Here is a 13219-nt window from a genome sequence, read left to right as displayed (position 1 = left end):
TATAGTGTTCAAATTTTTCGAAATTCTAAGGACTTTTTACCCCAGAAATAGATTACCTTAGCTGAATTTGGCAAAACCTTTCGGAATTTTGGGTCCCCAATGCTCTTCAACTTCGAACTTTATTTTGCCTTTTTAAATTCTTTGATTCGAGCATCACTGATGAGTCTTTTATAGACGAAACGCCCGTCTGTCGTACACAATTTTAGTCATGGTATCTATGCTGAGTTTATATACTAGGCACATTCTGGCGCTAAATGCATGTTCGGACACAGAAATGATAAATGTACAGGTTTCCAATAAATGGATAACGTGGCGAGTTTAAAATACTAGTATTCATATAACATGTTCAGGACGAAAACAATTCAATGTCATATGGCTCTTTATAGTTGCTTAAATCTAAATAATTTGGACTCGTAATAATTTACTTATTGGCAATCATACCACATATCCTAATGTTTATTTTGGTTTAATAGTGTCGTTGGATTGTTGTTTCATTGACAAATATACAACCATTTTTTTTTTATAACTATGTGGAAATTAATATTAGATTACATGTATATCGTGTGAATGATCAAAGTAAAATCGTGTTAACATTCATTAGTGACGCTCTAGTCAAACCCTCCGGTAGTTTCGGGGGTCTGGCTCAAGGATAACAGCTGTGGAAAAAGCTTAGAGGTGCAAGACTTTAAAACGCTTTTATATCTCTGTGATTTGGAAGCACTTTTGACTCTTCGAAGGCAGTATAAAGTATTTGATTGAGATATAACGAAACTAGATACACAACTGTAACAGATAATACATAAAGTAGCATGTTTTAATGAGATCAACTAATCATTGTTTGCTAAGCGTTGTAACTTGTGGTATTATACCCTGAAACACCATATAACAACATATGATGCAGCTATATTGGTTGAACTGTCATATTCTACATTTAAAAGAACTAAAAGGTAAGTTTTGATAAAAAAAAAGAAAGAAGGTGTCACACTTTTCTCTCCGACTGACCAAATGAAAGACGTACACCCAGACACAACAGTAATCACTGACATGCAATATTTTGATAGTACTGAACTCTTTCTCTTGTAAGCTGATTAATATGGGGAAAATGTTCATTTACATAAAAAGATGTCCTATTAAAATCTGTTCTGAAAAAGTACTGACTTCAATAACATTGTATTTTAGACGACAAAACACAAGTCCAATTAGATCAATGTTGAAGCATACAGTATCAAAGAATATACTCACAGATATTAAGAAAGCAAGCTTGAATATTACTTGTTCTGTTGTTATAGACATACATGTAATGCTTCTTTACACCATAATATCGACCGCTGTACTACTGAGTAGATTTCGTTTGACCAGCACAATAAGTCACAATGTTATGCAATACCAAAAGTAAGATTGTAAACAGAGTTTCACTGTAGAAAATAAAGAAACTAATTTGGTTATTCTTCAAACTGTAAAAGAACAAATCTAATATATTTATCATAAAATTAAATACAAGATAGAGCGGTTTTACTTTACGGTGTCATGTGGAAAAGAACAAATTCTGTTACTATTTGTTTTTCCTTCATTTGTTGGGGTTTTCTATATAAAGTCTTTCTATTGACATCAGATTTGTGAAATGATTAATTTTAATGCTAATGATTTATTTAAGGAGTAAATCATTAATAATTATCTTCAAACAGCATGCTCGAGTTCTGTTCCGAGTCACCTTGGAACTGGTGAAACGTCAAACTATTTAAAATTAAAAGTAAAAAGTTTTATCAACTTCGATTTCCTGTACATCACTGTAGTCTTCAATAGCACGTGTCGCTATTTAAACAAAAATGTCACTGCGTCATAAGGTCCACAATTTATAACCTACTTTGTGTCACAACTAGTCTTTCATTGAAAGCACTGCCTTTATAGCTATAAGTTCCTTCTGGTACTTTTGTCATACCTATGTTTATCATAGCATAGTCAATCAGGTCTATATCCTCATTGCATCGAACATCAATCGTAAACACATCAGTAACATGTTCCAAAACAATCCGTAAATGCAGGTTGATATGTTCTAATAAAGTACTTCCGATTTTACCATATATATCAAGCTTACAGAAAGTTTCGCCGTTCAGTAAACGAAAGTAACTGCAGAAAGTTAAAAGTGTTTTATCAAAGATTTCTGGGAATGAAATAACTGCGCTCGTTCTTTCCATCAGTATCAATGGTGCGTTTTCCTGATAAATATGGTACAACACTGAGTCAACTGCCAGTCGGCCATCTTTGAACACATTCGGATATTTTTCTTTCGAAGCAATAATTTTTCGGAAATTCACTTCGTCCAATAGAGTTGTAGAGGAACAGTCATTTTGAGACTTTTGAATACTTTTCTTCACAGAAGTTTTTGATCCAGCATAAAATGTACATTTCTAAAATAATAAAAATATATATACATTAAATCCTTTAAATGCAACCAATATTTAAATCAGACACAAAACTACATAAAATAAACTGCATGTTTTAAGTTCCTCAATGTTTACAAATGCTTCATAAACCCTTAAAAATCATAATACAATGTATCATCGACAAATCAGTTCTAGTACCTGACGGTAAATTAAATCGTCGAAAGAACTGAATGAGCGTTTTTATGTGACGTGCTTGCCTCGAATGTGTGATATAGTTATCCCTAATCCCGCGTCTTGGTCATCTTAAGCCTTTAAAATTGGGAAATGCCTCTTTTCGATCAAGCACGTGACCTTTAGGAGCATGCATTAACAAAGACTGGTTGATCCAGCATCATCAATATTTGTCAGGACAGGAAGACCAGACTGTCTGGAGAATGTTACTTTGAGAGCTACCACGTTTAAATCGGACTAAGTGGGTTAGTCTAAAACAACAAACGGTATATTCCTATCACATAAACATATCGTCCAGAATATAAATGCAATATCTGCCGCTGGACGTTAAGCAGTCATTAATCAATGAATGAATAAACAATCAAAAACATAGGTGTAAAAATGTTTTTTCAGGGTAACAATAACTTTTTTAGGGAGGGTTTGTCGCTCGCGAACATTTTAAATGCCGCCACATTTTGTAAGTGTATGTCCAAAGGCAAGAGCCTGTTATTCAGTGGTTGTCGTTGGTTGCTGTCTAGCATATTTTGTTTTCGTTTATAGATTAGTACATAAATCAGGCCTTTAGTTTTCTCGTTTGAATTGTTTTACATTTTGTCATGCATGTGGCTTTTATAAGCTACCATACGGTATTTTATTTGCTCATTGTTGAAGGCCTTGTGGTGACCTATATATTCTTATATCTACGTTATTTGTTCTCTGTTGGATAGTTGGCTCATTAGCAATCACACCAAATCTACTTATTTTTATATAGAACATAACAGCTCTACGCATGGTACCACAACTATAGCCAGTCGAAAAGGAAGGCTGACCAAATGTATGTTATAGCGCGAGTGGAATACTACTGTTAGTTAATCCGACTATCACTCTTGACACACATATGGCAATGTGTTGTTTACAGTATTTATTTAATAAAACAGTGTACTTATTATCTTGAAAATGGAAAGAGCTAAAAACTATTTCTAGAATTTCACATTGTAGTGAGTTAAAAAAAAAATATTATGTAGTATTAGAGCATTTATTCTATTTAAACAAATGTTTTACTAATAAGGCCATGTAAAATAAATGCTATGTTAAACAGGCCAATTTTAAACTTTAACCATTACAGAGGCATAGAAACCATAATTTCGCCGAAAACAGAAAGCAAAACATTTGACCCCCCCCCCCCTTTTAAAATACAAATTTTTGGTTTTATAATCATCTCATTTCAATATTACAAATGATTATAAGGGCAGGGTTTTATACAGTAAAACATTAATTTTCTTGGCCTTATACATTACATACACGTGCTGTGATAAAGGTAAACCCTCCTCGTTCCAGTCTTTGGTAAACATCTTTGAACTGCATTGCTGTTGCGAAAACTATACGTTTAAGGCCTCTTATTTTCATTTTGAGATCCTCAAGAACGTAGTCGGCAAATTGTTCATAAAGATTAAAACCTCTAAATTCTCTTCTCACTCGCCCTGACCGATAAGATGCAGTTTCTCCATTGTCTATTATGACAATTTGAACAAAATCCTATCTACAATAGTAAATGTAAATTATTTTTCAGCGCCTTTGCTCTCAAAATTTATATTCACTTTTGTATACAACTGTTTCCTGCATTTTGTGTTAGCTTTTACCAGATTAGGATATTCATTTTCAAAATCCTCCTCCTACCCCCTCTAAATCAGATGGTAGTCCCTTAAGTACATGTATACAATAAAGATTTTGCAAAAAAGAGACTAGTCATGTAACATTACAGGACAGCAACACAATAACACACGAAAAAAAAATACATGTAGGATGAAATTGGAAAATCATTGATCGTTTTCAGATAAAACCTATAACTCGTATAAGTACGATGAATTCTTAGCCTCTTCTTATCTTTTGAAAAGTATCCACCAAAGCGAAAGGCTATTTGATTACTTAAGACTTATGGTAGGGTAAGTATAATCTGATGGCAAATCAACCTACACGACGGCATTACATTGGAATGGTATATTCCTGAAGAAATTTTTTTTTATTTTCTTCAATAAATTTATATTTACTTTAAGACATGCCAATTTGAAATCTAAATCAATTTAAAGCCTCGTATTGACACATGACATTCCGAAATCTACCTACTACTAAAAAATTATAAATAGCACTCTGATTTTCTGATATTTTCAGTGAGTATAACATGTACCACATCTACTTTTAAACTGTAATGCAAATACATGCACAAATAGTTGCGCTCAAAATGGTTAAACTGTATTTCACATTCAGCCAAAATTTCATTCGTGGATTGTCAGTTGCTATTGCCACATGTGAAGCAGGATCTGCTAACCCTTCCGGAGCACCTGAGATCAACCCCGGCTTTTTTTGAAATGGCGTTGTCAGTTTTTTTATTGGCTAATAAGTATGAATGTTCCTTTAGTATCTTTCGCCTCTCTTTTAAAGAAACAACACCATGCATCAACATCACTTTCCTGTTATCAGAGTAGGGCCCCTTTTAAATATGTTCTGAATTTGAGTGGGTACATTGGTGGTTCGACACCACCTCAGTGACCTACTTTGCAGAACCTACTTAATATGAATATGCATGAAAATTTTGCCACTGGGTGTCAAGTTAATTATTTGCACTTACTATTTTATCATCGACTAAGCAGACGTATGGATAGCAAAGTTGATTTTTTATAAGTATATGAAAATAATCAGACAAATAGTCTTCTTCGTTTTCGCCGTCTTGTAGAATAGATATGACGCCATCATAGTCTTCGGCTGTTGCCCGTCTCACCCACCAGTTAACACCTAACATATCTAGCTACTATAATTGAAATAAAATTGAACGTATGAAAGTAAATGGAAATGCGGGGAATATGTCAATGAGACAGCAACCCAACGAGACAAACATGCTTAACTGTTAAGACAAATGTTTGTCAATATACATGAACAGTTATCAAATAATTAACAACTGACTATACAGGCTATAGATTAGTGTAGGATAGGTTTAAATGTTGCTATGCGAATGAATTCCTGGAGTACCAACTTCAACTTATTTTTCTACTGGCTGTATATTACCTTTCTGGAACAAGCCAAGTATCCGTATATGTAAGGAGCTAGATCAGAGAAGATCAGGGAATAAATTCCAAAGGAATCGATTGATATGCAGCAAATATAAACACTTTTGAAATTAAGTAACAATAACTAAGCAAATTCAAACGGACCTTATCCCGATGTAAGAAATTGAATGGGAATAGATCGTGAGGACTGCCAATTCACGTACAAACATCAATATGACTTTTTTCTTAAAATAGTATAAAAAATAGTAAAAATCTTATAATGAATAACCTACTTTATCAAAAAAAATTATCTTTAATATTTGAACCTGCACAGACGCGACTTTTAAATTATAATATTCACGTACGGACAATATTTCTATATTTAAAGTTCACGTGACAAGAGCACACCGGTGTATTCGAAAACTTAAATAAGAAAACTAGGTATATTTTCGGAAATTGTATTATGCTAAGGGGTCCGTGTAACACTTATCAATTCAAAATTTCAAAAAGTTTTCAAATTTTAGTTTTTTGATTTTTGACCAAAGTTTTAAAATATCAAAATTCCAAATTTTTTATTTTTTTTTTAAATTTTGAAAATTTCACCAAATAATTAAAATTTTAAAATTGTAAACTTCATTTTAAAATTTAATAGTTTAGATATTTAAGCAAACTTTAAAAATACTAAACTGAACGTACAGTTTTGATCATTTCGCTTTTTGAATTTTGAAATTTTTGATTTTTGATTAAAATATAGGAAAGGGGGAAAGGACTAAAAAGTGGATATCTGTTACAAGTACGAAACGGAATAAGAATGGAAGGAAACGAAATGAAATTTACCCAAACAAATCAAAACGAAAACAATATTTTCTGACAAACTAAATATAATAAAAATTATAAAACAAGAGGCTAACTTGTGACCTACCGAATTACTTATTACAGAGTTTGTAATAACACGAGCAACACGACGGGTTCCACATGCGGAGCAGGATCTGCTTACCCTTCCGGAGCACCTGAGATCACTCCTAGTTTGGTGGGGTTCGTGTTGCTCAGTCTTGAGTTTTCTATGTTGTGTTTTGTGTACTTTTGTTTGTCTATTGGTCTTTTTTTTTTAGCCATGGCGTTGTCTGTTTATTTTCGACATATGAGTTTGAATGTCCCTCTGTTATCTTTCGCCTCTCTTTTGTTTGATATACATGGCGAAAAAGAGAAATATGTTTCTTTAAGTCTAAAAAATAATTAGTAAGACCTGATTTTTACACACTTTGATTATCTAACTAAATTAACAATATGCAGAAATTACTTGTCGACTTTGTGATTACTGCTTTTTTTTCAATAGCGAATAAATGGAAACGGGATATTTGATTTTTGAAATAATGGATAGTTCCGTATATGTTATTTGCACTTTTGTAAGTTATCTTGCGACAATCAACTTTGAGCAAATACAAGTACGCAGCCACGTCCAGTCAGAATGGGGCGTGTATAAAGAGTGCCACACTCTCTGCACGTTACGAACTGTTACAACAACTCTTTGAGTGGTTCGTTGATTGCGTGATTTCTGTCCCTATCCAATATACCCTCTGAACAGTGTTCCAGCTAGGATTTCAAAAGGGCAGGGAGCCAATCATGAAAAGGGCACTTTAGCACGATGATTGATATTTCAAAAAGGGCATGTCAAACATTGTCTTATGATAACTGCAGGGGTTTCAGCTAAGAATTTTGAGGGGGTTTAGTCACTTTTACGCTAGATGAAAATCAACCTTATTTAAGGTAACAGTTTTCAAGAGACCATGCAAGGACGTATATTACTAGCTCAGTCTTCCCTAGAACTTTTTTTATGCATGGTAGGTCTAAGGTTAAGTTTTGTAGAATTATTTTTATTTCATTAGTGAAATGAATTGTGCATGTCAGTTAAAATACTACACTAGATCTGCAATACAGTCAGGAACAATACCTTACATTTTCTCCAGGGGCCAACCTGGACCCCAAAACTTTTTTCCAAGGGCCCAGTAGAAATTTTAAGGCCCTACCAGGGTATTTTTACTACAGGTACATACTTATTAATAGTCTTGAATGTTCTTATAAAGGCAATAATGTATGTTTGAAATGCCTAATACATGTAGCCCAGTGTTTCTGATTATGATAGAAATAATAAATGAATTATAATAAACCACATTGAGTTTTTCAGAATTAAAATCCATTTAACCATGTCTTTTCAGACTGTTAAACTTATATTTGTAATATTATATATAAAAAAATATATAAAAAAATCCCCCCCCCCCTTTTCCATTTTACACACCCCTAGATGTAGAGTATTAAAGTATTATCAGTTCAAGAAAGTATTCATTTTTAATGAAATAATCTTAGCAGTTAATCAAAATGAAAATCTTACTGTCTATAAATAACAATGAAATGTAACTGTTTCTTGTTAAAGGGGTTTTCCGAATTTTCCCGCCAAAAAAGCACATGGCTTTCAACAAATGTAAACAAAGCAGTTGATTTGTGATCATGGATTACAGCTTTAAGGTTCATCATAACAAAGGGACAAAAATGGCTGTATTTCCACATCAAAAACTACTCTGAGTACAGACTTACCTGTCCAGTTGGAAAAGTTTTAATGCCTGGCATCCACTAGATATATAAAAGCTAAATGCATTTTGTGTTTCAGAAAGATAAAAATTTTTTTGGATTTTGATGGGCATTTTTTTTCGTTCATGCAGAAGGTGTAAAAATAAACTAAGTTGGGATACAACTTTGAGATGTTCCCTCTCAGGTAAAAACTGTATTGTATTGTATTGATTGTCCTTGATTGACATGGACATTAGACAGACAATAGGTATCCACACAACTATAGGTGAGTTTAAAGGGTTTAACTGAGTGGACAGTATCAAAGTAATTCAGGTATTTGTTTATTTTTACACCTTCTGCAGAAAGGAAAAAAATGCCCATCAAAATCCAAGAGTAGTTTTTGATGTGGAAATACAGCCATTTTTGTCCATTTGTTATGATGAACCTTTGGAGGGAGGGTTTGTCGCTCGCGAACATTTTAAATGCCGCCACATTTTGTAAGTGTAAGTGTATGTCCAAAGGCAAGAGCCTGTTATTCAGTGGTTGTCGTTGGTTGCTGTCTAGCATATTTTGTTTTCGTTTATAGATTAGTACATAAATCAGGCCTTTAGTTTTCTTGTTTGAATTGTTTTACATTTTGTCATGCATGTGGCTTTTATAAGCTACCATACGGTATTTTATTTGCTCATTGTTGAAGGCCTTGTGGTGACCTATATATTCTTATATCTACGTTATTTGTTCTCTGTTGGATAGTTGGCTCATTAGCAATCACACCAAATCTACTTATTTTTATATAGAACATAACAGCTCTACGCATGGTACCACAACTATAGCCAGTCGAAAAGGAAGGCTGACCAAATGTATGTTATAGCGCGAGTGGAATACTACTGTTAGTTAATCCGACTATCACTCTTGACACACATATGGCAATGTGTTGTTTACAGTATTTATTTAATAAAACAGTGTACTTATTATCTTGAAAATGGAAAGAGCTAAAAACTATTTCTAGAATTTCACATTGTAGTGAGTTAAAAAAAAAATATTATGTAGTATTAGAGCATTTATTCTATTTAAACAAATGTTTTACTAATAAGGCCATGTAAAATAAATGCTATGTTAAACAGGCCAATTTTAAACTTTAACCATTACAGAGGCATAGAAACCATAATTTCGCCGAAAACAGAAAGCAAAACATTTGACCCCCCCCCCCTTTTAAAATACAAATTTTTGGTTTTATAATCATCTCATTTCAATATTACAAATGATTATAAGGGCAGGCTTTTATACAGTAAAACATTAATTTTCTTGGCCTTATACATTACATACACGTGCTGTGATAAAGGTAAACCCTCCTCGTTCCAGTCTTTGGTAAACATCTTTGAACTGCATTGCTGTTGCGAAAACTATACGTTTAAGGCCTCTTATTTTCATTTTGAGATCCTCAAGAACGTAGTCGGCAAATTGTTCATAAAGATTAAAACCTCTAAATTCTCTTCTCACTCGCCCTGACCGATAAGATGCAGTTTCTCCATTGTCTATTATGACAATTTGAACAAAATCCTATCTACAATAGTAAATGTAAATTATTTTTCAGCGCCTTTGCTCTCAAAATTTATATTCACTTTTGTATACAACTGTTTCCTGCATTTTGTGTTAGCTTTTACCAGATTAGGATATTCATTTTCAAAATCCTCCTCCTACCCCCTCTAAATCAGATGGTAGTCCCTTAAGTACATGTATACAATAAAGATTTTGCAAAAAAGAGACTAGTCATGTAACATTACAGGACAGCAACACAATAACACACGAAAAAAAAATACATGTAGGATGAAATTGGAAAATCATTGATCGTTTTCAGATAAAACCTATAACTCGTATAAGTACGATGAATTCTTAGCCTCTTCTTATCTTTTGAAAAGTATCCACCAAAGCGAAAGGCTATTTGATTACTTAAGACTTATGGTAGGGTAAGTATAATCTGATGGCAAATCAACCTACACGACGGCATTACATTGGAATGGTATATTCCTGAAGAATTTTTTTTTTATTTTCTTCAATAAATTTATATTTACTTTAAGACATGCCAATTTGAAATCTAAATCAATTTAAAGCCTCGTATTGACACATGACATTCCGAAATCTACCTACTACTAAAAAATTATAAATAGCACTCTGATTTTCTGATATTTTCAGTGAGTATAACATGTACCACATCTACTTTTAAACTGTAATGCAAATACATGCACAAATAGTTGCGCTCAAAATGGTTAAACTGTATTTCACATTCAGCCAAAATTTCATTCGTGGATTGTCAGTTGCTATTGCCACATGTGAAGCAGGATCTGCTAACCCTTCCGGAGCACCTGAGATCAACCCCGGCTTTTTTTGAAATGGCGTTGTCAGTTTTTTTATTGGCTAATAAGTATGAATGTTCCTTTAGTATCTTTCGCCTCTCTTTTAAAGAAACAACACCATGCATCAACATCACTTTCCTGTTATCAGAGTAGGGCCCCTTTTAAATATGTTCTGAATTTGAGTGGGTACATTGGTGGTTCGACACCACCTCAGTGACCTACTTTGCAGAACCTACTTAATATGAATATGCATGAAAATTTTGCCACTGGGTGTCAAGTTAATTATTTGCACTTACTATTTTATCATCGACTAAGCAGACGTATGGATAGCAAAGTTGATTTTTTATAAGTATATGAAAATAATCAGACAAATAGTCTTCTTCGTTTTCGCCGTCTTGTAGAATAGATATGACGCCATCATAGTCTTCGGCTGTTGCCCGTCTCACCCACCAGTTAACACCTAACATATCTAGCTACTATAATTGAAATAAAATTGAACGTATGAGAGTAAATGGAAATGCGGGGAATATGTAAATGAGACAGCAACTCAACGAGACAAACATGCTTAACTGTTAAGACAAATGTTTGTCAATATACATGAACAGTTATCAAATAATTAACAACTGACTATACAGGCTATAGATTAGTGAAGGATAGGTTTAAATGTTGCTATGCGAATGAATTCCTGGAGTACCAACTTCAACTTATTTTTCTACTGGCTGTATATTACCTTTCTGGAACAAGCCAAGTATCCGTATATGTAAGGAGCTAGATCAGAGAAGATCAGGGAATAAATTCCAAAGGAATCGATTGATATGCAGCAAATATAAACACTTTTGAAATTAAGTAACAATAACTAAGCAAATTCAAACGGACCTTATCCCGATGTAAGAAATTGAATGGGAATAGATCGTGAGGACTGCCAATTCACGTACAAACATCAATATGACTTTTTTCTTAAAATAGTATAAAAAATAGTAAAAATCTTATAATGAATAACCTACTTTATCAAAAAAAATTATCTTTAATATTTGAACCTGCACAGACGCGACTTTTAAATTATAATATTCACGTACGGACAATATTTCTATATTTAAAGTTCACGTGACAAGAGCACACCGGTGTATTCGAAAACTTAAATAAGAAAACTAGGTATATTTTCGGAAATTGTATTATGCTAAGGGGTCCGTGTAACACTTATCAATTCAAAATTTCAAAAAGTTTTCAAATTTTAGTTTTTTGATTTTTGACCAAAGTTTTAAAATATCAAAATTCCAAATTTTTTATTTTTTTTTTAAATTTTGAAAATTTCACCAAATAATTAAAATTTTAAAATTGTAAACTTCATTTTAAAATTTAATAGTTTAGATATTTAAGCAAACTTTAAAAATACTAAACTGAACGTACAGTTTTGACCATTTCGCTTTTTGAATTTTGAAATTTTTGATTTTTGATTAAAATATAGGAAAGGGGGAAAGGACTAAAAAGTGGATATCTGTTACAAGTACGAAACGGAATAAGAATGGAAGGAAACGAAATGAAATTTACCCAAACAAATCAAAACGAAAACAATATTTTCTGACAAACTAAATATAATAAAAATTATAAAACAAGAGGCTAACTTGTGACCTACCGAATTACTTATTACAGAGTTTGTAATAACACGAGCAACACGACGGGTTCCACATGCGGAGCAGGATCTGCTTACCCTTCCGGAGCACCTGAGATCACTCCTAGTTTGGTGGGGTTCGTGTTGCTCAGTCTTGAGTTTTCTATGTTGTGTTTTGTGTACTTTTGTTTGTCTATTGGTCTTTTTTTTTTTAGCCATGGCGTTGTCTGTTTATTTTCGACATATGAGTTTGAATGTCCCTCTGTTATCTTTCGCCTCTCTTTTGTTTGATATACATGGCGAAAAAGAGAAATATGTTTCTTTAAGTCTAAAAAATAATTAGTAAGACCTGATTTTTACACACTTTGATTATCTAACTAAATTAACAATATGCAGAAATTACTTGTCGACTTTGTGATTACTGCTTTTTTTTCAATAGCGAATAAATGGAAACGGGATATTTGATTTTTGAAATAATGGATAGTTCCGTATATGTTATTTGCACTTTTGTAAGTTATCTTGCGACAATCAACTTTGAGCAAATACAAGTACGCAGCCACGTCCAGTCAGAATGGGGCGTGTATAAAGAGTGCCACACTCTCTGCACGTTACGAACTGTTACAACAACTCTTTGAGTGGTTCGTTGATTGCGTGATTTCTGTCCCTATCCAATATACCCTCTGAACAGTGTTCCAGCTAGGATTTCAAAAGGGCAGGGAGCCAATCATGAAAAGGGCACTTTAGCACGATGATTGATATTTCAAAAAGGGCATGTCAAACATTGTCTTATGATAACTGCAGGGGTTTCAGCTAAGAATTTTGAGGGGGTTTAGTCACTTTTACGCTAGATGAAAATCAACCTTATTTAAGGTAACAGTTTTCAAGAGACCATGCAAGGACGTATATTACTAGCTCAGTCTTCCCTAGAACTTTTTTTATGCATGGTAGGTCTAAGGTTAAGTTTTGTAGAATTATTTTTATTTCATTAGTGAAATGAATTGTGCATGTCAGTTAAAATACTACACTAGATCTGCAATACAGTCAGGAACAATACCT

The 13219-nt window shown here is 33.1% G+C and overlaps 1 long non-coding RNA gene across 2 annotated transcripts; it reads right to left on the bottom strand.

The window, feature by feature from the left end:
• Window positions 1-1459: 1459 nt before the first annotated feature.
• Window positions 1460-9919, bottom strand: LOC127714894 (uncharacterized). Of its 2 annotated transcripts, none has more exons than XR_007987985.1 (2): window positions 9527-9919; window positions 1460-2408 (listed from the first exon to the last, which is right to left on the bottom strand). It is a non-coding gene; the product is annotated as an uncharacterized LOC127714894 (long non-coding RNA). The 2 variants fall into 2 exon arrangements; XR_007987984.1 differs by lacking the exon at window positions 9527-9919 and adding an exon at window positions 3897-4289.
• Window positions 9920-13219: the final 3300 nt, after the last annotated feature.

Source organism: Mytilus californianus, unplaced genomic scaffold, assembly GCF_021869535.1.
Source record: "Mytilus californianus isolate M0D057914Y unplaced genomic scaffold, xbMytCali1.0.p SCAF_9, whole genome shotgun sequence".
Taxonomy (NCBI): domain Eukaryota; kingdom Metazoa; phylum Mollusca; class Bivalvia; order Mytilida; family Mytilidae; genus Mytilus; species Mytilus californianus.
This window is presented reverse-complemented; position numbering and strand designations above follow the sequence as displayed.